Source organism: Elephantulus edwardii, unplaced genomic scaffold (assembly GCF_000299155.1).
Source record: "Elephantulus edwardii isolate Elephantulus edwardi_28Jun2011 unplaced genomic scaffold, EleEdw1.0 scaffold00157, whole genome shotgun sequence".
In the NCBI taxonomy this organism is placed as follows: Eukaryota; Metazoa; Chordata; class Mammalia; order Macroscelidea; family Macroscelididae; genus Elephantulus; species Elephantulus edwardii.
Window position 1 is genome coordinate 4,472,247 of NW_006399907.1, and position 24,401 is coordinate 4,496,647.

The following is a 24,401-nucleotide window of genomic DNA, read 5'->3' on the forward strand; positions in this document are numbered from 1 at the left end:
AGGTTTGGGTTGTTGTTTTTTGGTTTGTTTGGTTTTTTTTTTTTTTTTATTCCATGGGCTTTTCTGTGTACATTATCATGTCATCTGCATATAATGGCAGTTTAACCACCTCTTTGTTGATCTGGATGCCTTTTATTTATTTTTCTTGTCACATTGTCCTAGCAAGTACTTAGAATAAAATATTGGATAGGGGTGGCGTCAGTGGGTATCCCAGTCTGGTTCCTGTTGAGAAGGAATGAAGCTTTTAGTCTTTCTCTATAGAGAATGATGTTAGCTGTTGGTTTTGCCCATATACTTTTCACTGTGTTGAGGACATTTGCTTCCGATTTTCCCAAGTGTTTTAATCAGGAAATGTGTTCAATTTTGTTTTACACTTTTTTTTGCATCACTTGCTAGGAGTATGTGGTTCTTGTTATGCGATTTGTTACTGTGATCAATGGCATTGTTTATTTTTTTATGTTGAACCATACTTGCATACCTGTTACAAATCCTGATTGGTGATGATGAATTGTTGTTGCTGTTTGTTGGTTGTTTTTTAAATATGCTTTTGGATTCTACTGGCTAGAATTTTGTTAAGGATTTTTCATCTGTATTCATAAGAGACATTGGTCTGTAGTTTTCTTTTTTGACAATATCTTTGCCTGGTTTTGGGATAAGGATTATGGTTACTTCATAGAATGACTCTGGAAGTATTCCTTCTTTTTCAATTTTATTTTATATCATTTAAGTAAAATTGGTAATTGTCTCTGAATGTTCGGTAGAGTTCAACCATGAAGCTGTTTTATCTAGAATTTTTTGTGTGGAGGAGTGTTTTAATGACCTCACTTTATTTTTCTGATAGGCCTGTTCAAGTGTTTTACATCTGTCTGTGTCAATTTGGGTAGGGCATGAGTTTGAAGGCGTTTGTCCATCTCCTTTAGGGTTTCAATATTATTGGAGTATTGTTGTTGTTAAATCCTATCTAGTTGAGTACGACTCATAGAGAACCTATAAACAAAAGATCTGAACTGTGTTCTGTAACTATCTTCATTTATCTAGTGTTCATAGAGTTTTCAAAGGCCTGCTAATTCTGCTTCCAAGTCTGTCTTGATATGGGAGCTCTGCCAAATCCTGTACACCATGAGAAACCCTGTGACATTTTCTCATTCTATTATGATGTTACCTCTGTCATTTCTTATTAGAGATATTTGGATCTTCTCTTTGTTTTTCTTTTGTTAAGTTTACCAATGGTTTGTCAATTTTATTGATCCTTTCAAAAAACCAGCTCCTGGTCTTATTGTTGGTTTCAATTACTTTTATGTTTTCTAGCTTATTGATTTCAGCTCTTGTCCTTATCATTACTTTGCTTCTACAGGCTCTGGGATTAGATTGTTTTCTTCTGCTCTTTGATGGAGATGTTGAGTTAAAGAATTAATTTTGCTTCTTTCTTCCTTTTTATGTGTTTGCCTATTGCTATAAAATGCGCCCTGAGGGCTGCCTTTAGCTGCATCTCTGAGGTTTGCTATGTTGTATTTTAATTTTTATTTGAGGAAATTTTTATTTCATTCTTTGTTTCTTCTATAATCCAATCATGTTCTATCAAGGTGCTATTTAGCATTCACATTGGTGGTTTTATAAGCTTTATCCTCTTGTTATTTTGTAGCTTTATGGCATTGTGGTCTGAGAATATACCTTGTATTGTTTTGATGTCTTTTTAATTTGTTGAGGCTTATGTCATAATAGGTGACTAACTCTGGATCATTTACTATGTGTGCTTGAAAAGAAAATAAAGTGAACTTTAGGTGGTACAGTGCCCTGAATACATCTACAAGATTGAGCTGACTGATTGTATAATTTAGGTCTTCTGCATCTATGGTAAGTTACTTTTGAGTTGATATATCTGTTGGTAGAGTAATGCATTAAAGTCCCTTACAACTATTGTCATACAATTCTGTCTTATATACTTTGCAGATCTTTTGGTCATTTGGTCCACAAATGTTGACCAAGGTCATATTTTTTCGATCTATTGTGACCTTTATATTGTGCCTTTCTGTATCTTTTAGGGAAGTTTTCATCTTGAAGTCTATTTTGTCAGAGATTAGTATTGCCACCCCTGCTTTTTTTGTGGAGGCATTTGCTTGATATATTCTGCTCCCCTCAGTTTTTTATTTTTAGTCTCTCTCTTAATTTCTTAGATGTGCCTCTTATAGGTATTAATGGGCTTTTTTGAGGTTTAGTGTATTTGGTGTCCTTTGAATTTCTTGAATGTGTATTTCTCTATTCTTTTTAATACCTGGGAATTAACTCTTCCACAATTTTCTCAGTGATTTCTCTGTTCTTCTTGTGTTCTTGAATTCCAATAATATATTGAAGATACCTGTATTTACTCCCATTCCAAAAAAAGGTGACCCAGTAGAGTATAGAAATTCTCAAACATTATCACTAACATCATATAAAAGCAAGATCATGCTGAACATTATCCAGAAAGAACTGAAAAAGTACATCATCAGGGAACTTTCAGATGCATAGGCTTGGTTTAGAAGAGCCCATGGCATGAGGGTTATCACAGCCAATGTTAGACAGATGCTGTCTGAAAACAGAGAGTACCAGAGGAATGTCTATCTGTATTTCATTGACTAGGCAAAGGCTTTGACTGTATAGATAACAACAAATTGTGGCTAACCTTGAGAAGAATGAAGATTCCAGAACACTTAATTGTGCTCATGTGAAAACTATATTTGGACCAGGGAGCAGTAGTCAGAACAGAACAGGACACACTGCATGGTTTGGGAAAGTTGTGCATCGGGCATTTATCCTATCTCCATACCTTTTCAATATATATGCAAAACAGATCATTTGGGAGGTTGGACTTTACAAAAAGGAATGTGGTACACTCATCAATAACTTGTGTTATGCAGATAATACAATCTTGTTTGCTAAAACTGAAGAGGACATGAGGTGTTTGCAATAAAAAGTCAAGGACTGTAGTCTTCTATAAGGATTGAAGCTAGACATCAAGAAGACAGAGATTCTCACCACAGGACCAGTTGGTAGTTTTGTGATCAACAGAGAAGAAATTGAAATTGTTAATTACTGCAGTATGCTTGGTTCCATGATCAACAATCTTGGCACCAGCAGTCAAGAAATCAAAATACAAATTGCATTGTCAAAGTCGGCTATCAGGGACCTCTCTAGAATACCAAAGAGTGAAAATGTCAGTCTGCACACTAAGTTCCACCTGATCCAGGACATGGTTTTTGCAATTACTTGCTATGCATCTGAGAACTGGACAATAATGAAAGGTAATAGAAGAATCAATGTCTTTGAGTTGTGGTGCTAGGAAGAGTGTTGAAAATACTGTAGACTTCCAGGAGAACAAACAGGTCAGTCCTAGAAAGGGTGAAACTGGGCTGCTCCCTGGAGGCAAGGAGTTTGAGGCTTCATTTCACATACTTTGGGCATGTGGCCAGGAGGGACCATTCCTTAAATAGGGACATTATGCTTGGAAGGGTGGAGGGACGATGTAGGAGAGGAAGATGGATTGACTCAGTGACTGGAGAAATGGGATTCAGTCTGTTGGAGATGAGATTGGCTCAGGATAGGGCAAGTTTCAGAGTTAATGTACATAGGGTCACTGTGAGCCGCTGGGGACTCAATGGCTCATAACAACGTTTTTTTCTTTTGATGTCATACCACATGATTCTAATGGTTTATTCATGCCTTATCTCTGATTTTTCTTCCAGCATGTTTCCCTTGAGGTTCTTGTTTTCCATGTTACTGACTCTCTTCTGTTCTTTTTTGTCCTGCCAGCATATTGGACACTACTGTCAATTCAATCTTAATATTGTGAATATAATTTTCATGAATTTCTGTTATTTCCAGTGTTGTGTTGGCTGTATCCTCTCTGTCTTGTAATGATTTGTTAAGTTCTTATACATCTTTATAGTTTTAATTCTTTCTTCCATCTTTTGCATTTTCTTCAATTGTTATTCCTCTGCATTGATATATTCTGGCTCCCTCTCTCTGGAGTATTCAATTTCTTAATGGTTTCCATTGTTTCTTCCATCATTTGTACCTTCTTCTGTAGCTTTTCAAATGTTTTCATATCAATATATTTCTCCTGGTTTTTTGTCTCTAGGGTATTCACTTTATTTCTGGCTTCCATTGTTTCTAACATCATCTGTACTTTCTTCCATAGTTGTTCCTATGACTTCATATCAATATATATCCTGTGCCTCCCTGACTCTGGGATATTGATTGGATCTGCTGAGTGCTCTAATTTTTTTTTTAACACTTAATTTTTTCCCCACAATGTTTGAAGCTGGCTGCTGCTTTCTTAATATTGTGTGAACTTTTTCTTGGTAAGCATTAGGAGGTTTCTGTAGTGTGTGTGTTCTCTTTGTAATGTTTAATTTATGGGGAGGGCCTCTCACTCTACTGGAAGTTCTTTCTGGTAAAATTTTCCTTTCCTAAAGTCCTTCAGGTTCTCTCTGATCTTCAGTGCAACCCTGCAAGAATCTTGCATTATTGTAGTTCCCTCTCCCAAACTCTGTTGTCCACCTTTATATACAGAGTAGTGCAAGACCAGTTGTTTCACTTATGCAGATTCTGTCCAGGGCCTTTGAAGGAGGTTTTCTCTCTGGCACCTCAGTGTGCCAGCTGTGAAAGTGAGTCTCTCCCCTGCTTGTGGCTCCCTGTTCCAAACTCTATTGTCCTCTTTGGTCTTTGGGATGACCCTGTGGTGATAGGAACCCCCAAATGGAGGAACCTTTCTCAAGGGGAGTTTCAAGTCTTTCTCTTCACTGCACCTGAAAGTGCTGGCTCTGAGAAAGAGTGTCTCACCTGATGACATCTTTTCTCCTGAAGGCTATTTTCCTCCTTTGTCTGGGGAGTGGCATGAGACCAAGAGTGCCAACCTAAGCAGTTTCTGTCCCGGGGACATTGAAGGCAATTCCCTCTATAGCACCTCACCAGGCCAGCTGTGAAAATGAGTCTCCTCCCTGTATTCACCTTCTTGTTGAGGTGCTGGAGTGCTCCATACCACTGGCTTATAGATTTTTAATATGAGTCCCCTATAGGTTATATTTTGAGTCCTTAGTGAGTCTGTCAGAGATGAATCCTTTCTCCATACTTTTTCATTCTATGTGCAGAACAGATCACTCAGGAGTCTGGACTTTATGGAAAAGAATGTGACATTAGAATTGGAAGAACACTTAACAGAACAACCTGTGTTATGCAAATAACACAACTTTGCTTGCTTAAAATTGAGAAATACCTGAAGTGTTTTCTGCAGAATGTTTAAGACCTCAGTCTCCGATATGAATTCCATCACAACATTAAGAAAACAAAGATCATGAGTGGCCAAATTGTCAACATCATGATATAGGAGAAAAGATTGACGTTGTTAAAAATGTCATCCTGCTTAGATCCACAGACAACACTCTCGGCACCAGCAATCAGGAAATCAAAAGACAAGTTGCTTTTGACAAAGTCTTCACTCAGAGACCTCTTCAGAGTACTAAAGAGCAACAATGTCAGTTTAGAGATGAAGGTGCACCTCAACCAGGCCATGATCTTCTCAATTGCTTGTTATACGTCTTGGAGCTAGATGATGTCTAAGGATTAAACAAAGAGAAGCAATGACTTCGAGTTGTGGCTCTAGAGAAGGGTAACACATATATCATGGACTGCCAAGAGAACAAACAGGTTTGTCCTGTAGAGGTGAAACCAGGTTGCTCCATGTAAGCAAGGATTTTTTAATCTGTCTCTCTCACTTTGGGCATGTTTCCAAGAGGGACCAGTTTTTCGAGAAAGACATCATGCTTGGAAGGGTCAGAGGTGAGTGCAGGAGAAGATGACCCTGAATGAGATGGATTGACACTGTGACTGTGGCAATGGGGGCAAATGTGTCAGAGTTGATGATATTAACACAGAATAGGGCAGGATTTAGAGCTATTATTCATAGGGTTGCTGTGAGTTGAAGTGGACTCAATGACACGTAAAAACAATGCAGAATATGTCGGTATCATCGCACCCCAGTAACAGTAGCAAAGTTCAACAGAGCAGCAAATAATAACTGTGGAAAGATTGTAACTCTTATTCACTACTAATGTGAGAATATAAAATATTGCAACCACTATGGAAAGCAGTTTTGCACTTTCTCAAAAAGTTGGAAATATAAATACCATTTGACTCACCAGTGCCACTACTGGGAATATACCCTAAAGAAACCGGAACTGTCATCCAAATAAATATGTACATATCCATGTTTATCGCTGTGTTATTTACAACAGCAAAGAGATGGAAGCAATCCAAGTACCCATCAATAAACAAATGGATAAATAAAAAAATATAGAATATTCATACAACAAAATGTTACATAACACTGAAAAACAATGAACTTGTAAAAGATTACATGGGTGATCCTGGAGGACATTATGCTGAGTGAAATATCTTAGTCACAAAAGAACAACTATTGCATAGCACCATTGTTATAAAGTAGATCTAACGTGGGGAGTTGAGAGGAGAATAGGATAAGAGTGGATAGAAAATAAACATTGCATTGGAACAGATGAAGGAAAGAACTGTTTAAAAGAAATATACAATATATTATTAGGCATTATGCATATGACAACAGCCCAGAATAAGAGGTACATTGCTAAGGGGAGTGTGTGTGTGTGTGTGTGTGTGTGTGTGTGTGTGTGTGTGGTGGCAGTGAAAGGGAGGTAATTGTACAGCAGTGAACAAATATGGAGAAAAAGTGAACTGAGGAGGGAAAGGAGGGAGAGGGGGTAAAATGTGCAACAATGAATGAATGAAAAGATAACTTTTTTGTAAAATTTTGTTAAAATCACAATTAAAATAAAAAATATTTAAAAAGATGAGTTTTATTAAGGAAGTATATTGGAGAGTATGAGGGTCAAAGAATATCTCACAATAAAAATATAGGTTTAGTCTAGCAGTCCCAAGGCACAATTCTTCAATTAGTCTAGGCTCCAGTTTCAGTTCAGCAATCAGATCCAAATCATCTATCAAGGTTTGTCTCAGAGGAGCTATACGTCAGCTTCTCCTTCAAGTACTCAGGAAGACCAGACTAGCAAAACATTTAACTGTGGCAAGCACAGATTCAAGAAGCAGCTGATCACCCCTTGTCGTAGTTTCTCTACAGCAATGCCACAGTCTCTCCAACACCATCACAGGATCTTTCTGCAGAGTCCCTCAAGTCTTATCACCTCAAGTCTTGCTCTGATTCAGTGTGGTAAGCACTATCTCATCTATCCTGGTTCCACAGCTATTGATAATGTTCAAGACCATGCTGATTTGCCAGACCATGTGTCTGCAGTTAAGTAACTGGAGAGCAAAGAATTGTAATGGCAAAGAAAAGCCAACATTTAGGTTAACACCACAGGGGGACATCACTAGGATAACAGAGTATGGTGGGAAGTTGGAGGAGAGGATGAAAGAGGAAAGATCCAATGGAAACCTAAAAGAAGGGGTAATAGTAGGGATAGTTCAACAGTGATTAATTTTATAAAACATGATGTATATGATTGTTCGAAACAATGTAATGAAAGAATGTGTGAAATACAATGTAAATTAATAAACACAATGTATATGAAGTTTTGTATGCAAACCAATATAAAAAATATAAAAAGAAACCAAAACAAACAAGACCAGAGCTCACTGGAACACATCATCAATTACTCATGAACAAGTTCAAAGTGAAACTGAAGACAAAAACAGTGCACAAAACAAAAATACAATTTTGAGTTTATTCCACCTGAATTTAAAAACCATCCCAAGAATAGATTTGATGCATTGAACCATAATGACCAAAAGGCACATGAGTTGTAAAATGACATGAAGGATATCATCCATTAAGCAAAAGGCCATTATAAAGAAAGGGGAAAAAGAAAGAGGATGACATACAGTGTTTCATTAAACAGTTGTTCAGTAAAACACTTAATAAAGATTATGACAAACATTTAGAAAATATAAGTGTTAACATTAATTATATATAGACTTTAAAAAAGAAAGTATTATTTATTGCATATTGTCATTCTTTTCTAAGTTTAAATCTGAAAACAAAAAAAATACATAGTATTTAGAGTTCTCTACAGGTACCAAATTTCATCACCTTTTTCTCTTAAAGGGAATTTGTAGAACTTGAGTATCAACCAAAGAAGAGTGAGAAATAGTGTTCAAAATAAAAATTAAATATGCAAAGAAATTCAGTCATACCTCCTAAGCCAGAGTACACAGATTTTGTTTATGAAATAGCCTAGTTCTCAGAAAGATGGATTCTGAGGTTATTTTGACTCTATATCCAGTAATGGAATTACTGAATGAGAAAAAAAATAATTTTTCTTTTTAAAAATTACTATTTGTTTACATTTGCAGTCAAGGTTCAGTATTTTTATTCTCATATTTTCCTTTTCATATATTTTCATTGTCTTTGTTTTTCACATTTAAATTTATTTCTTCCCAATAACTTGTGCTGTGTTATCTTTATCTTCATAGAATCTAAAATGAAATAGGACTTTTTAAATGAGTATATAGAATATCTGAAAACGTTTGAATGCTGGATGAATAGTCACATTCTGTATAGCATACAATGGAATTTTTCAGATTCACCATCAATTAGAAGATGAATGGAATACTCTGTAAATGAGAGAAAAATTTATTTCTCAAATCTGTTTATGAAAATAAACCCATAGCCATTGAGTTGAATTCCAAGTCATACTAATCCTATAGGATTACTCCCTGCCCCAGGGAGTTTCCAAGGTTGTACATCTTTACATAAGTAATCTGCTACATCTTTCTCCTATGGGGTGGCTGGTAAATTTGAAATACTGGTTTTGGCTAATAATGCAATGTTTAACAGCTGCACCACCTGGGCCCCTTCAAATCTGTATGTTAGCTTCTGGAAGGAAAGCAAAAATAGCTAGTTTCCATACGTCATTCTATTACTAGGAAATTGTACCCTGCCCAGTCACGAGAGAGGAGACCCTGACATGTCCTGACCATGCACACAGAGAATTCATTCAATCTCTTGGCATCGACTCTAGCTTAAAGGAAGTAAACACTAACTAATAGGAGACACAGTTCTTGAGGTAGAATAATTTTTAAAATATAAGTTCCATAGAAGAATAAGAGTAAGAATAAGAGTAGTTATTACTTCCAAGGAATAGGAGCAGAGCACCATAATCGAGAAAATCCAGAAGAAAAACTCTGAAAGGAAAACATGACAAAAATAAAAATACAGACGTTTGGAAGATAAAGGTGAAATTTAAGAGAAATTAGAACAAAAAAAAGGGGGGAAGAGTATGAAGTCTAATTTTAAAACTAGAGAGTTAGCACAAGTGTAAAAATATTTTTATCCCATGCAACTTTTTTAGGGGCTATTGCAGGATGTCCTTTTATAGGGATTAATCTTTGATGATGATGTATCCAAGTAAGTGAGCTAAAGTCTCACCTTTGCTGCTAAGGAATATGTTATTGTTATGTCAGAGTAAACTCATAGGCGACCCGTTAGCAAACAGGTTTTCACAGGCAGTTAATTGCACAGAAAGAGATTGTCAATCTTTCTTCTCATGGAGCAGCTGGAGGATTTGAACTACATGCATTAAGATTGACAGCACAGTTCCTTACCACTAAGCTAGCAGAAATATGTGGGAAGTAGTAAAATCAACACAGATGGTGAAAACATCAGATTTGTGAGAATAAAAATAATCATCTCTTCCCAGAGGTGCACGGTACAAATCCACCAGATGCTCTGCCAGGGAAGGAGGGGCAATCTCCTCCCGTACCAGTCAGATCTGATTTGACGGTACACGCACACAAAAATAATAAAAAAAAATTTAAAAAATCATCTCTGAGTACTATTAAACTTTTTAGGAAAGCTCCCCAACTTTTCCCACTTAATGAATTTATTTCAAGGTTAGAATTCTTTTTTAATTCATTAATCTTGATTTACTATTTTCTTTGTAAGATGATAGTGGAGTATTGTGCACAACAATATCTTAATGTTTAAACGTATTTTTATGGTTCTCCTAATAGTTGTGCCAGGAAGTCTGGAAAACAACCACTTGGCCAACTGACTGGAAGAGATTTATATTTGTTCCCATCTCAAGAAGGGTGACCCAACAGAGTGTGGAAACTATAGAACAATTATCATTGATTTCACATGCAAGCAAGATTCTACTGAAGATTATCCAAAAACGACTGGAACAGCACATCAGCAGAGAACTGCAAGAAGTCCAAGCTGGGTTTAGAAGGGATCATGGTACTAGGCATATTGTAGCTAATGTTAGATGAATCTTAGCTGAAAGCAGGGAATACCAGAAGAATGTCTATCTGTGTTTCACTGATTATGCAAAGGCATTTGACTGTGTGGATCATAACAAACTGTGGCTGACTCTAAGGAGAATGGGAATCCCAGAATACTTGATCATGCTAATGCAAAACCTGTACTTGGACCAAGAGGCAGTCGTCAGAACAGAGCAGGGAAACACTGCATGGTTCAAAATTGGGAAAGGTGTATGCCAGGGATGTGTCCTATTTCCATACCTTTTCAACCTGTATGCAGAACAGATTATCTGGGAGGCTGGGCTCTATGAGAAGTGTGGCATCAGGATTGGTGGAAAATCTATTAATCTGAGTTATGCAGATGACACACCCCGGCTTGCTGAAACTGAGGAGGACCTGAAATGCTTGCTATAGATGGTCAAAGACTGTAGCCTTCAGTATGGATTGAGGCTCAATGACAAGAAGACAAAGATTCTCACCACTGGGCATCAGGATGGATGGTGAAGAGATCGAGATTGTAAGGAGGGACAGGTCCTTGGAGAGGGACATCATGCTTGGGAGGGTGGAGGGATGGCGTAGGATGGGAAGACTCTCTTATGAGGTGGATTGATTCAGTGACTGGGTTAATCAGGATGAGTGTGTCAGAGGCAATGCGATTGGCACAGGATAGAGCAGGGTTTAGTTGTAAGCAACTCAGCGGCATATAACAACAACAACAATAACAACAGTAACTTATTAGAGAATTAGTAATTACTTAATTTTAGAACAGTAGCTGGCATGCAATTAACTCATACATGGGTTTATTCTGTTTGTAATTTTGTGGATGATAAGAAATTGCATTGCAATTCCAAAGGTATGAGTTTCAAATCCATCAACAACTCTGCAGGAAAAGGATGGACAATCTCTCGTGAGATTTACAGCTTCTGAAAACCCACTAGAGGGCCAGCTGTGAGTTGGTTCTGACTTGACAGCACACAACACCAGTTAACTGAGAAGAAGCATACACATTTTAATACAGCCCAGCAACTAAACAACCACAAGAATCTGCTCTAGCAAAAGTTTTAGGTATGCAAACATTGCTCTTGAAAAGTCAGTAATTGAAATAACTGTATGTTTAGAGCTAATGACAATAAAATTTGAAGTCTCTATTTTTGGGAGAAATCCTTCAATTAAGTAAAAATTTTAGGCTGAGCTTAGTATAACTATTAAAATATTCAAAATAATTCCAATGAAACACATAAATATAATATTCTCTGTAAATGCCTAAGTATTTCCGTTGTTGTTGTTATATGCCATGGAGTCCCATGCAACTGATAGTGACCCTATGTACAATAGTTCTGAACGCTACCCTGTCCTGATGCTGACACACCTACCTCCGTTTCTCCAGTTACTGAGTCAATTTATACCATCCAGATTCTTCCTCTTCTGTGCTGTCCCTCTGCCCTTCTAAACATGATGTCCTTCTCGAAGGACTGAGCTCTTCCAGACATGTGTCCAAACTTTGTGAGGCGAAGCATCAAAATTTTTGCCTCCAAGGGGTAGGTTAATTCCATCCTCTCTAAGACAGACCTGTTTGTTCTCTTGGCAGGTCAATACTCTTCTCCAGCACCACAACTCAAAGGCATCACTTCTTCTGTCATCCTTAGTCATTGTCCTAAATAGCAGGTACTTGTGGAGATCATGGCCTGAATCAGGTATTAGTCTCTAGACTGACATCATTGTTCTTTAGCATTTTGAAGAGGTACCTGACAGCAGATTTCCCTAATGCAATTCATCTTTTGATTTTCTGACTGCTGATGCCAGGAGTATAGATTGTGAAGCTGAGTAAGTGGAAATTGTTAACAACCTTGATCTCTTCTCCAGCTGCTGCGGTGCTGCCAATTGGCCCCATTGTGAGAATCTTTGTCTTCTTGTTGTTGAACTTAAAACCATACTGAAGACTACAGTCCTTGACCTTTTTCAGTAAATGCTTCAGGTTTTCAGATGACCAACATTGTGCATCTGCATAAATGCACATTGTTGATGAGGTTGTTGAATTTCCTTTAGGGGCACTTACTATTTCACTGTTACCCTTTCACAAAACATGTAATCAGTAAATAATATGATCAATATGTTAACTGATGATCAATTTAAAGTTGTGACCTATGAATGTAGCATAACTGTGAACACTTTAAGGTTCTAGTTATCTGCATTTTAAAGAAGGATTATAACATTTGGACACACTGAAAACCTTGAATTCTTGCTTGGGAATGCTGGAAGATGTTATGTCTTAGAGATATGAGTCTCTATACTCAGTTAAGCCACTTCTATAAGAACAAAAGAGTGAGCTAATTTGCAGACACAAAGAATCTGATCCATTCAGAAAAACTAAAGTACAGTGTACAAAGAAGAAGCTTTGGTGACATAGTTGTAAGGAGCTGCACTGACAACCCAAAGGCAGGCAGGAGCTCTGTGGGAAAGGAGGTCTGGTTGCCTAGTGTCAAGAAGCTGCTCTGCAATCCCAAAGACATGCAGTTCAAGGCCATCAGCTTCTCTGTAGAAGACAGATGGACAATCCCCTACCATGTGATTACTGCCTCTGAAAACTGTGGGTTGATTCCAACTACATGGTACACAACAACAGCTACATGAAAGATATGGGCAATGTCCTCCTGTGTCATTACAACCTCTGAAAAATCACCAGAGGGTCAGTTATGAGTCATTACAGACTCCATAATAACAATATAAACAAAGAACATGGAGAAAATAGCTTTGTGACTCCTGATGAAGTTCCAATTCTTATTTTTTTAGTTTTAAAGGATTCTTGGATTCCCTAAAATACCCAAATATCTTTGGAATATATTTCATCCTAGCAGCACACAGAGAAGATTGACCAACTGTTCGATTTGACAGGATGAATCTCTGTTTTAGCATGGCAAGTCCTGAATTCCAGTAAATCCTCCAAAAGTCCATTGCTTTATAGTCATTTTGTACTTGTAGGAACTCAGAGAAGTATTGCCTAGTGGAGTCACCAAGACTGTAATTCTTACGAATCAGGCTGCCACATCTTTTTCCTGCAAACTCATTAATGGATTCAAACTGTTAACCTTAAAATTGTCAGTGATCATTTAATCATTATACCATCAGGGCTCCTTGGGAACCTCCCAATCTGGAAAAACCAGGGCTATTGGTCACCTTGGTGGTTTAGTGGTAATGAGTTGTGCTGCACATTGTCCAAATCCAGCAGCTGCTCCATGGGAGAAAGATGGGCATCTCTTTGTGTCATTTACTCCCTTTAGGAACTCTCTGAAAGGTCAGTTACAGGTCAGTTCTGATTCAATAGTATATAACAAAAATCCCAACATATTTTTTTCCTAAACAAATGTGATGTGGCTTTGGAAATTTGCAAGTTAGAAAAGCCTAGATGAAGATAGACTTTTAAAGCATTTAATTTATTATAATAATTTTCTCTATATTCTCATTTTTGTTGTTATGTGCCATCAAGTCACTTGAGACTCATGTTGTTGCTGTTGTTATGTGCCATCGAGTCACTTGCGACTCATAGCGACCCTATGTACAACAGCCCTAAACTCTGCTCTGTCCTGTGCCAATCGCACTGTCTCTGACACTCCCATCCCGATTATCCCAGTCACTGAACCAATCCACCTCAGAGAGGGCCTTCCTCTCTTGTGCCGTCCCTCCACCCTCCCAAGCATGATGTCCCTCTCCAAGGACTGGTCTCTCCTCACAACATGTCTAAAGTATGTTAGACAGAGCCTCAGAATCCTTGCCTCCAAGGAGCCACCCGGTTTAACCCTTTCCAGGACAAATCTGTTTGTTTTCCTAGCAGTCCATGGTATTCTCAATACTCTTCTCCAGCACCACAGCTCAAAGGCATCAATTCTCCTTCTATCCTCCTTGGTCATTGTCCAACTCTCTGATGCATAACAAGTGATTATGAAGACCATGGCCTGTATCAAATGCATCTTAGTCTCCAGAGAGACACCATTGCTCTTCAGTACTTTGGAGAGGTCCCTAACAGCAGACTTTCCCATGGAAGTGCACCTTTTAATTTCCTGGCTGCTGGTGCCAAGACTGTTGACTGTGGAGCCAAGCAAACTAAAGCTGTATACAATCTCAATCTCTTCACCATCCATCCTGATGCTGCCAATTGGTCCAGTGGTGAGAATCTTTGTCTTCTTGACACTGAGCCTCAATCCATATTGTAGGCTGCAGTCCTTGACCCTCTGCAGCAGGTGCTTCAGGTCCTCTTCAGTTTCAGCAAGCAGGGTTGTGTCACCTGCGTAATGCAGATTGTTGATGAGTCTTCCTTCAATCCTGATACCACATTCCTCTTTATAGACCTCAGCCTCCTGGACCATCTGTTCTGCATATAGATTGAAAAATATATGGAGATAGGACACATCCTTGATGCACACCCTTCCCAATTTTGAACCATGTAGTGTTTCCTTGCTCTATTTTGACACTGCCTACTGGTCCTAATAATATAGGTTTCACATAAACACAGTTAAGTGTTCTGGGATTCCCATTTTTCTCTGAGTCAGCCAGTTTATTGTGATCTACACAGTCAAATAAATGCCTTTACATAGTCAATGAAACAGAGATATACATTCTTCTGGTACTTTCTGCTTTCAGCCAAGATCCATTAAACATTAGCTGTAATATCACTAGTACCAATGCCTCTTTTAAACCCAGCGTGCACTTCTGGCAGTTCTCTGTTGATGTGCTGCTTTACCAGTCAGTTTTGGATGATTTTTAGAAGAATCTTGCTTGCATGTGATATTAATGACGTTTTTAGATAATTTCTACACACTTTCAGGTCACCTTTCTTTGGAATGGGAACAAATATGGATCTCTTCCAGTCAGTTTACCATGTAGTTGTCCTCCAGATTTATTGGCACAACTTCTTGGTGAGTGTATCCAGGGCAGTGTCTGTTTTTTAAAATATGTCATTTGGTATGCTATCAATTCCTGGGGTCTTGGTTTTTGCTAATTCTTTCAGAGCAGCTTGAACTTCTTCCTTCATTATCACAGGTTCTTGCTCCTAGTAGTTTCATAAAACTCTTCTGTGTCTGCCAATTCCTTTTGGTACAATGACTCTTTATATCTTCTCATACACTATTGTAATATTTTGCTCTACATTTGTATGTATGTTTGGTCAGCAAAGTTATTGTTAATGTTGTTTTTCCTCTCAAAAGAATTTAACTTTTAATATTCACAGCTGATATGGTTCAATAACCATATGAACTAAGAGAGGTCAGTGGCATAAAAGAGCTGATGAAATGATTACTTAAGAAATTACAACAGTAACAGCTTGAGCAGCAGCAGACAGAACACCCAGAGAGACTGCCTTGCAGCTGTGTCCCCCAACCCACACCCAGTTTGAGAAAAGAAATGATGACAGCCTACTTATGAGACACAACTCTCACCAATAAAAAGATTGTCAACAGCTCAACAGATGGGCTCAAAAGGACCTCTTAGTTTATGAAACACATATCTCATTTCAAACATCCCTAGTTTCCCACATTTTTACTGGGTCATAAAGTAAATGAAGGGAGGTGGGATGCTGGGGAGAAAAAGTACTCTCTCATGGCAATATTTTGCATCTGTAGCGTATTCTCATGAATATTTTTTTTCTATCCTCTTAGCAACCTGTGAAGAAAATCAATGGAATTACACAAGTCTTTTTCATTGAGATCAAGAGAGTTTTATTGTCTTGCTGAAATGGTTAATATCACTGTTTAGGATTACCTCAAATTTATTGAAAAACTATGTTACAGGCACCGTAGATAAAAAAAAGTAATTTCATGTACTATCTCATTTACTTTCACAGCAACAGTTTGAGAAAAAATTATATTCGTTTTTAAATTTACAAATGAGCTTGGGTTCAGAAGGGTTGAACCCATTTGTCTATGAAGTAGAGGTGAAATTCAAGCCCAGAGTCTTATAAAAATTATTTAAGTATTTCTTAATTTAAAAAGTCTGTCTTGCCATGAGAAAGGGATTGTGTGGTGGTCAGGGAGAACCTGATCCAAAGGGGGAAATGCAGACTTTTGTTGTTGTTATGTGTTCTCAAGTCACCTGTGATCCATAGCGACCCCATGTACAGCAGCTCTGAAACCTGCCCTGGGCCAGACTCTCTAATTCTGACACTCAAACCACCATTGTCCCAGTTATGCTATCAATCCATCTCATCTGGGGTCATCCTCTCCTCGCTATCCCTCCATCGTTCTAAGCATGATGTTCTTCTCCAAGGACCGGTCTTCCTGGCCACACGCCCAATTTATGTGAGTTGGAGCTTCAAAATCCTAACCTCCAAGGAGAAACTTGGCAGACTAAAATTTAAAATAATTTTGGAATTTAAATTTTTGGGAACCATGGAAGCTAGATAAACTTGTTGAGCTATTGAGCTAAGATAGCCTTTAAACTTTAAACCAAAAGTCTGTCTGAAAATCTTCTTAAAACTAAACATTAGGTTAGCCTAACATATAAAGAATGTCTGCCTTAAGATCAACGTTAGGGTCAAACTGGCAATAATAATGCAATGAACAGGTGGAAAACTTAGGAGGCAGTAAATTTATATTAATGTGGAAGCAACATTTCAGATAGGGAAGACTAGAATAGTTGAACAAATCAAAGAATATAGTCAATGTCGTTGAGTTGCACATTTAGAATTTGTTGAATTGGTGCATTATGCCATGTATATTCTCAACAATATCAACAAAAATAAATTAGAAAAAAGACCAAACTATCTACATTAAGATGGTTATATGATTTGCTTTCCTTCAAGTATCTCAAGTAATTACACAAGGATGCAATTTTCTATATTGCTCTGTCAATCCAAAAGCAGGTAGTTTGAATCCACCAGCTGGTCCAGGTGAGAAAGATGGGCATTCTCCTCCCATGTGACTTATTGCGTCTGAAAAGTGGAGCATCAGTCCTGCATCACTTCTGACTCTGTGGTATACAACAATAATAAATCTGAGTAGTAGAACAATAGTAACAATTAGAAGGCTAAAACATTTTTACTGAGAATTTAGGAATTTGAAAGATCTCCAATAAATATACATAAGACAAAAAAGGAGATTTCTCTGACAATGATCCTCATATTGCTTTCCTCCAATATCAACTAGAGCCTTTATTTAATAAGAATCTCCTCTGTCCCCTCACTCATCAAACCTTGATTTTTTCTGTGCAGGAGAAAGAAGTGGATAGTACAGGTCATCAGCAATTTGTTTGAAATTTAGTTTGAGAGAGGAGAGAGAGAGAGAGAGAGAGAGAGAGAGAGAGAGAGAGAGAGAGAGAGAGAGAACAGGAGAGGAGAGAGGAGAGAGGAGAGAGAGAATGAATGACTATTTCTGGGTTTTTAAAACAGGAAATCAGCCTAATGGCTATTCTGTCACTATGTGGTGATACCTGTTGGTGGTCCTGTACCTGCCAACACTGGTTGAACAATCTGTATAACTCAAGGACATTTTATTAGGAGTTCATTTGGCCTAAACCTGATGTTTATTCTGTTATGAGCTTTTATGATTGTTATTGTGAGGTTCTGCTGAATTGACTAAGGCTCATAGCAACCCTATGAGTAACAGTTTTAAACCTTATGCCATCCTGCACCTTCCTCACAATTTCTGCATTGCTCAAGCTCATTGCTACACTCACTTTATCAATTAATTTCATTGGCTGGCTTTCTCTTTTTAGCTGATCCTTAACTTTTTTTCCTAAGGATGGACCATTGTTGAAAATAACATACACTAAGGGAGCTCTGGTGGCCTAGTGGCAAGAAGCTGCATTGCAATCCCAGAGGCACATGATTATAAACCACCAGATGCTCTGCTGGAGAAGGAGGGACAATCTCCTCCTGTACCAGTCAGGTCTGATTTGACGATACATGCATGAAAAATAATTTTAAAAAAACACCTACAAAAACCACAAACAAAAACATACACTAAGATTCTCACCACTGGGCTGATTGGCAGCGTCATGATAGATGGTGAAGAGATTGAGATTGTTAACAGCTTTAGTTTGCTTGGATCCACAATCAACAATCTTGGTACCAGCAACCAAAAAAATTAAAAGACGAATTTCATTGGGAAAGTCTGCTGTCAGAGACCTCTCCAAAGTACTGAAGAGCAATGATGTCAGTCTAGAGACAAAGGTGTGCCTGATACAGGCCGTGGTCTTTGCAATCACTTGCTATGCATAAGAGAGCTGGACAATGACTAGGGATGATAGAAGGAGAGTTGATGCCTTTGATCTGTAGTGTTGGAGAAGAGTATTGACTATATCATGGACTGCCAAGAGAACAAACAAGTTTGTCCTGGAGAGGGTGAAACCAGGCTGCATCTTGGAGGAAAGGATTCTGAAACTTCATCTGACATACTTTGGACATGTTGCAAGGCAGGACCAGTTCTTGGAGAGGGGCACCATGTTTGAGATGGTGGAGGGACAATGTAGGAGTGGAAGACCCTAGAAAAGATGGATTGATTCAGTGGCTGGGGTAATGGGGGAAGGTATGTCAGAGACAGTGAGATTGTCACAGGATAGAACAGGGTTTAGGTCTTTTTTACATAGGGTCACTATGGTCACAGACAACTCAATAGCATGTAACAACAACAAGTATATGAGATAAAGTTTCATGATCCTTGCTTCTAAGCAACACACTGATTTCACTTCCTCTGAGACAAATTTGTTTGTTGTTTGCCAGTCCATGGTATAATTAATACTATTTACCCATAATGCAAAGTTCTCAATTTTTCTCCCTTCTTTCTTTTTCATTACCAACTTTTTTCTTTTTTTTAAAATTAATTTTAATAAACATTTATGGAGATTTTGGATTTCCATTCATTCATTGGCACACTTTTTTCCCTGCCCACCCCTCCCCACCAGTTTGCTCCCCTCTCTGAAAAGAAAAAGAAAAAAAAATTCCTTCATTGGTATACAATTCTCCCATCCCTTCCCCCCACCCCCCACCCCAAGTGCACTTCTCTATGCAGCCTTAATTCTGGATTCCTGTGCTAACCATAATACTCAATTATATATTGCCTTTTATAGGCATACATATGAATCAATTGAAAATATCATGGCTCATCTCAGTAACACCTTAGAATTTAAAATGATACTCTTAATCATTATCACTTTATAGAGGTCCTTGACAGCAGGTTTTCCCAATGCAACATGACTTTTTATTTTTTTTTTTATTGCTACTGCCATTGACATTGTTTGTAGATCCAAATAAAATGAAACTGTTCACAGTTTCAGTTATTGCTACATCTATCATGATGTTGACTACTGATCAAATTAGATGATTGATATATATATGTGTGTGTGTGTGTGTGTGTGTGTGTGTGTATATATATATATATATATATATATATATTGAATAGAAAACTGATTGGATCTGTAAACCTTAACCTACACACACACACACACACACACACACACACACACACACACACACAGAACATGCACCCATTTGTTGTTATTTCAGTGTCTGAATGCTATTTATTTCATCTTAAGATCAGATTTGGTGCATTGTAAATTGGTGAAGACCAGATGAGTTGTGGCATGATATAATCCATGAAGGAAACAAAATATCTTTACAAAGAGGGGAAAGAAGAGAGTGAAAGTGATATTAGGAGAAACTATGCAATTTGTAATAGAATGTAAAGAATCCAAAACAATGGGAAAATACGCTCAAGCAAGAAATATGAACAAAACATTTCACAGTCTAGCTGGAGATGATAAAGCAAAATATATAATGAAATGTTCAAAGATCAGGAGGTAGAAAACCAAGAGAATAACATGTTTGACATTTCTCAAGCTGAAAGAACTGAAGGACAAATTAAAAACTTCAGTTGCAATACTAAAGAATTCTGTGGGAAAAATCATAAATGATAAAGAAGAAAGCATCAAAAGAATATGAAAGGAATACACAGTCACTACACATCTACAAAAAGAAAATGATGGCATCCAACCACTTCAAGACGTAGCATATGCTCTAGAACTCATGGTAATGAAGGTAGGTGCTCAAGCTATACAGGTGACTTATGGTGACACTATAAACAAGTGGTCTGAATCCTGTCTTATCTTGTGCCTTCCTCACAACCTCAGATATGCTCAAGTCCATTGCTGCAGTCACTGTATCAATCCACCTGGTTAAGGGTCTTCCTCTGTTTTGTCAACCCTCCATTTTTCCCAATTATGATATCCCTCTCCAAGGAATAACCTCTTCTAGCAATATGCACCAAAAATGTGAGATGAAGTTTTTATCATCTTTGAATCCAAGGAGCACTCAGCCTGCACCTTCCCCAAGACATTTCTGTTTGTTCTTTTGACAGTTCATGGGCTATTCACTACTCTTCTCCAACACTGCAGTCCAAAGGCATCGGTTCTGCTTCTGGGTTTAGGAAGTCAAAAACCCACTCTTGCACCCACCCTCCCACCCTTCCTTCCTTCCTTCCTTCCTTCCTTCCTTCCTTCCTTCCTTCTTCTCTCCTTCCCTTCCTTCCAAGTTGAGAGGAAGAAGTTGTTGTTATGTGTCTTCCAGTCAACCATAACTCATATAAACCCTATGAACGGCATTTTTGAAACTTGTCTTATCCTGTGCCATCTTCACCATCTCCACCATGCTTGAGATCATTGTTATGTTCCCTGTGTCAATCAATTTCTTTGATTATTGTCCTTTATGTCACTGACCCTCCACATTTCTGAGCATGATAACTTTGTAAGAATGGACTCTCCTAATAACATGCCCATAATATGTGAGACAGAGTTTCCCTATACTTGACTCTATGGAGCATCTTGGTAATACTTCCTACGTGATAGATTGTTTGTACTTTTGGAAGTCTATGGTATATTAAGGATATTTCTCCAAACCACAGTTCAAAGGCATTGGTTCTTCTTTGGTTTTTCTTATTCACTGTCCAATTTTAAGCTGCATAGGAACCAATTAAAAATATTGTGGATTGGCATGATACCCTTAATCTTTAGTATTTTGGAAAGGTCTTTGACAGCAGATGTTTCCAATCTAACATGTATTTTGATTTCTTGACTGTTGTTGCCTGGGTGTTGATTGTGAATCAAAGTAAAATGAAATTATTTACAATTTCAGTGTTTTCCCCATCTTTTGTGATACTGCCTATTGGCCCATTGGCGAGGAATTTTGTTTTCTTTTACTGAGATATAACACATTGTAAACTGCAGGGTTTTTATCTTTTGCAAAAAGTGCTTTAAGTCTGATAATCTGAATCAAGGACGTAGTTATTCTGTACCTGGGGATTTTGTTTGGAATAAAAGTATACAGAGAAAGCAAATGCAAAGACCAAATTGTATCTATATTTTATGCGTCATTTATTTCAAAATTTCTATAAATCCAGTAAGCATGATTAGTGAGTTTGAAAAGAGCCCTTCTTTGCCTGAATGCTGAATCATACTGAAAGAATTGATACTTAATGTGCTGTATTAGCAACAAAATTAGTACTACTAACACTCTTATTGCTGTTACTGTTAATAATCACAGACTGAGTTCTTCTGATGCATTACCACTGTGATAAGGAAATTTTATGAATTAGGTTATTTTGTTTTTAGAAATACTTCAGAAATGCTAAGAAACTTGTGGTAGAACTTATTTGGACTAAAGAAGATTTTTCCCCAGTCTCTGTTCTTAATCAGTGTGCATCTTTTTTTTCCATGTTGAATACAACTACTTGTACATCTTTGTGGGTTGTGTTTTGTTTTTTTTTTTTAAGGGTGACATCATTGAGATTACTAAGAACAGGTTTGCATCCTATTAGATTCTATGTTTAGTATGGGGTGCACTGGTGGCCTAGTGGCAAGAAACTGTGCTACAATCCTGATTGGATGCTCTGCTAGAGGAGAATGGGCAGTCTCCTCCCTTGTGATTAACTGCCCCTGAAAACCCACCAGAGGGTCAGTTGCGGGTCCGACTCAATGGTACACAGCAACAACATGTTTAGCATAGTGACTGGCATAGAAAGGGCACAGAGCTAAGGTTTTGTAGATCAATAAATCTCAACATGTCACAGAAAAGAGTTAGGCAGTGAACAGAGTGAGCTCCTGAAGATACATGCCATTTATGTGTCATTTATAAACCATTGGATATACTAGCTTCAGTGTTCTGAAATTTGCAGATACTTCCAACTTGCATCTGCTAATAATGCCTTCAGCAGCAAATAATGGAAAAGAGGATTGAAAAGACTTTAAACAAAGGGTCTATTTTTCTCATCTGACAAGACATCAGAGAGGATAATTGGCTTCATTTCAACGTAATGCATGTCAGAACTCTAAGATGGTATTTCTACCATTCTTTGATTTTTTTTCTCCCTTCCTAGTCACAGGCTTCTTATCTATACCCAAAACTGAAATAAAGGGCTAGAAAAAAGTCTGGCCAGCCTGCCCTTTTATAAAAATGCTTTAACATAGCCTCTCCCCTCACCCCTCCCCTTCAACTCCAAGCTGGCTTCCTCTGACACCTATTGGATAGAAGGGGTCACAGGGCTTTTCTAAGTTCTAAGAATGTTGAAAAAAATCTAACAACTGGTGAAGGGGAAAAGATTTTGACATATGACTTGACCAAGAGTTTCTGTATTTACAGCAACACTTGGAAAAAGTACAGAGTGTTTTGGGTTATTACAACTAAGAAACTGTGGCCTACCATCTCACTCATTGCCATCAAGTAGGAGCCAACTCTTGGCCGACCCATTATTTGGTTTCTGAGGCTGTAAATCAAAGGAGGAGAGTACCCATCTTTCTCCCACTGAACCATGGAAAGAGTACAATCTCTAGAGAGGCTTGTACGCATAACTCCCTACAGACTACTCCATATAGCAAAATTGTGCTCTAAAGCTAAGAATTTTCTCCTACTCCTCAACTACCTGCAACTTTCCTTCTGAAAAAAATGATGCTTAAAACAATTATAACTAATTGACACAACAACCAGACACATTGCTACCTCCACCACTTTAAGGTTCCCATTAGCAAGAATGAAAAGGGGATATTGTTTAACAAATCAAAAGTGCCTGTTGTAGGCATACTAGACAAGAAGGAATAATCTCTTGGGATGGAGACAGCACAGATGTGGAGATAAATTATCAGCGTTTCTCTAACTCATAAGGCACTGGTACTAAGTTACAAGAAATTTAAAAATTCCCTTTGAACCCAATCCATTTTTCAAAACATCAATATATTTACAGAACTTAGTGATGCATGACATTTGGCCTCCACTTCAGTCACAGAATTTGCCAAGGTCAAATCTAACGTCAGTTTTCAATCTCGAAATTTTCTAACAAAATTAGTTTGGGAAAAGAAAATAAGTTATAAAGGGCATAATTTAATATTAACCATCTGCTTAACAAGTGAGAAAAATCAGGTGAAAATGTTTTCGTTTTGAAAAAATTATTAAATACTCCTGAAGAGTTGTGAATTCTCTAGAGGAGCCTACTACTTCTCCTTATTTTTTCTTAATGATTAATATAAGGATTAAATATTATTTCACATTTTTAAGAAATGCAAGTAAGGTGTGACTGAAAGACTTACTAAAATAATATAGTGAGCCAGTGGTTTAGCTGGGGACAGAACAAAGAAGTGTCTGGTACTTAAGCATTGGTCTTCTGTCTACTGTCCTCCACTCCTGAACCACATCTGGACAATGAACAAGGGGACACTTGTGAAACAGAAAAACTTTGGTGGGCAAGTTTTTTTCAAAGCTCTGCTTCACAAGCTTCTCATCTATTCAGACTTATTTAAGCACAGTCTTGTAAAGATGTATTTTGAAATTCCCTTTTCCTTTTAATTCCTTCTTGACCTGGATTTGTCTTTTAAAAAGCTCTTGCTGCTTTAATAAGTTAATCTGCATTTGCCAGCCTTAAAATTGTCTGTATTAGTTTAAAAAATTATATATATAAAATTAGGAGATATATATTTATTTGGTGTGTTTCAGGTCACTCAAGTTTAATGCCTTTATTGATAATGTTGAATCTAAATTTACTATCTTCTTTACTGTCTTCTGTGTTTTGCTTCAAGTTTTCTGCCTGATACTAGATTAATCCATTATATTCTATTATTTCAATCCATCTGTAAAATGAATTAATTAT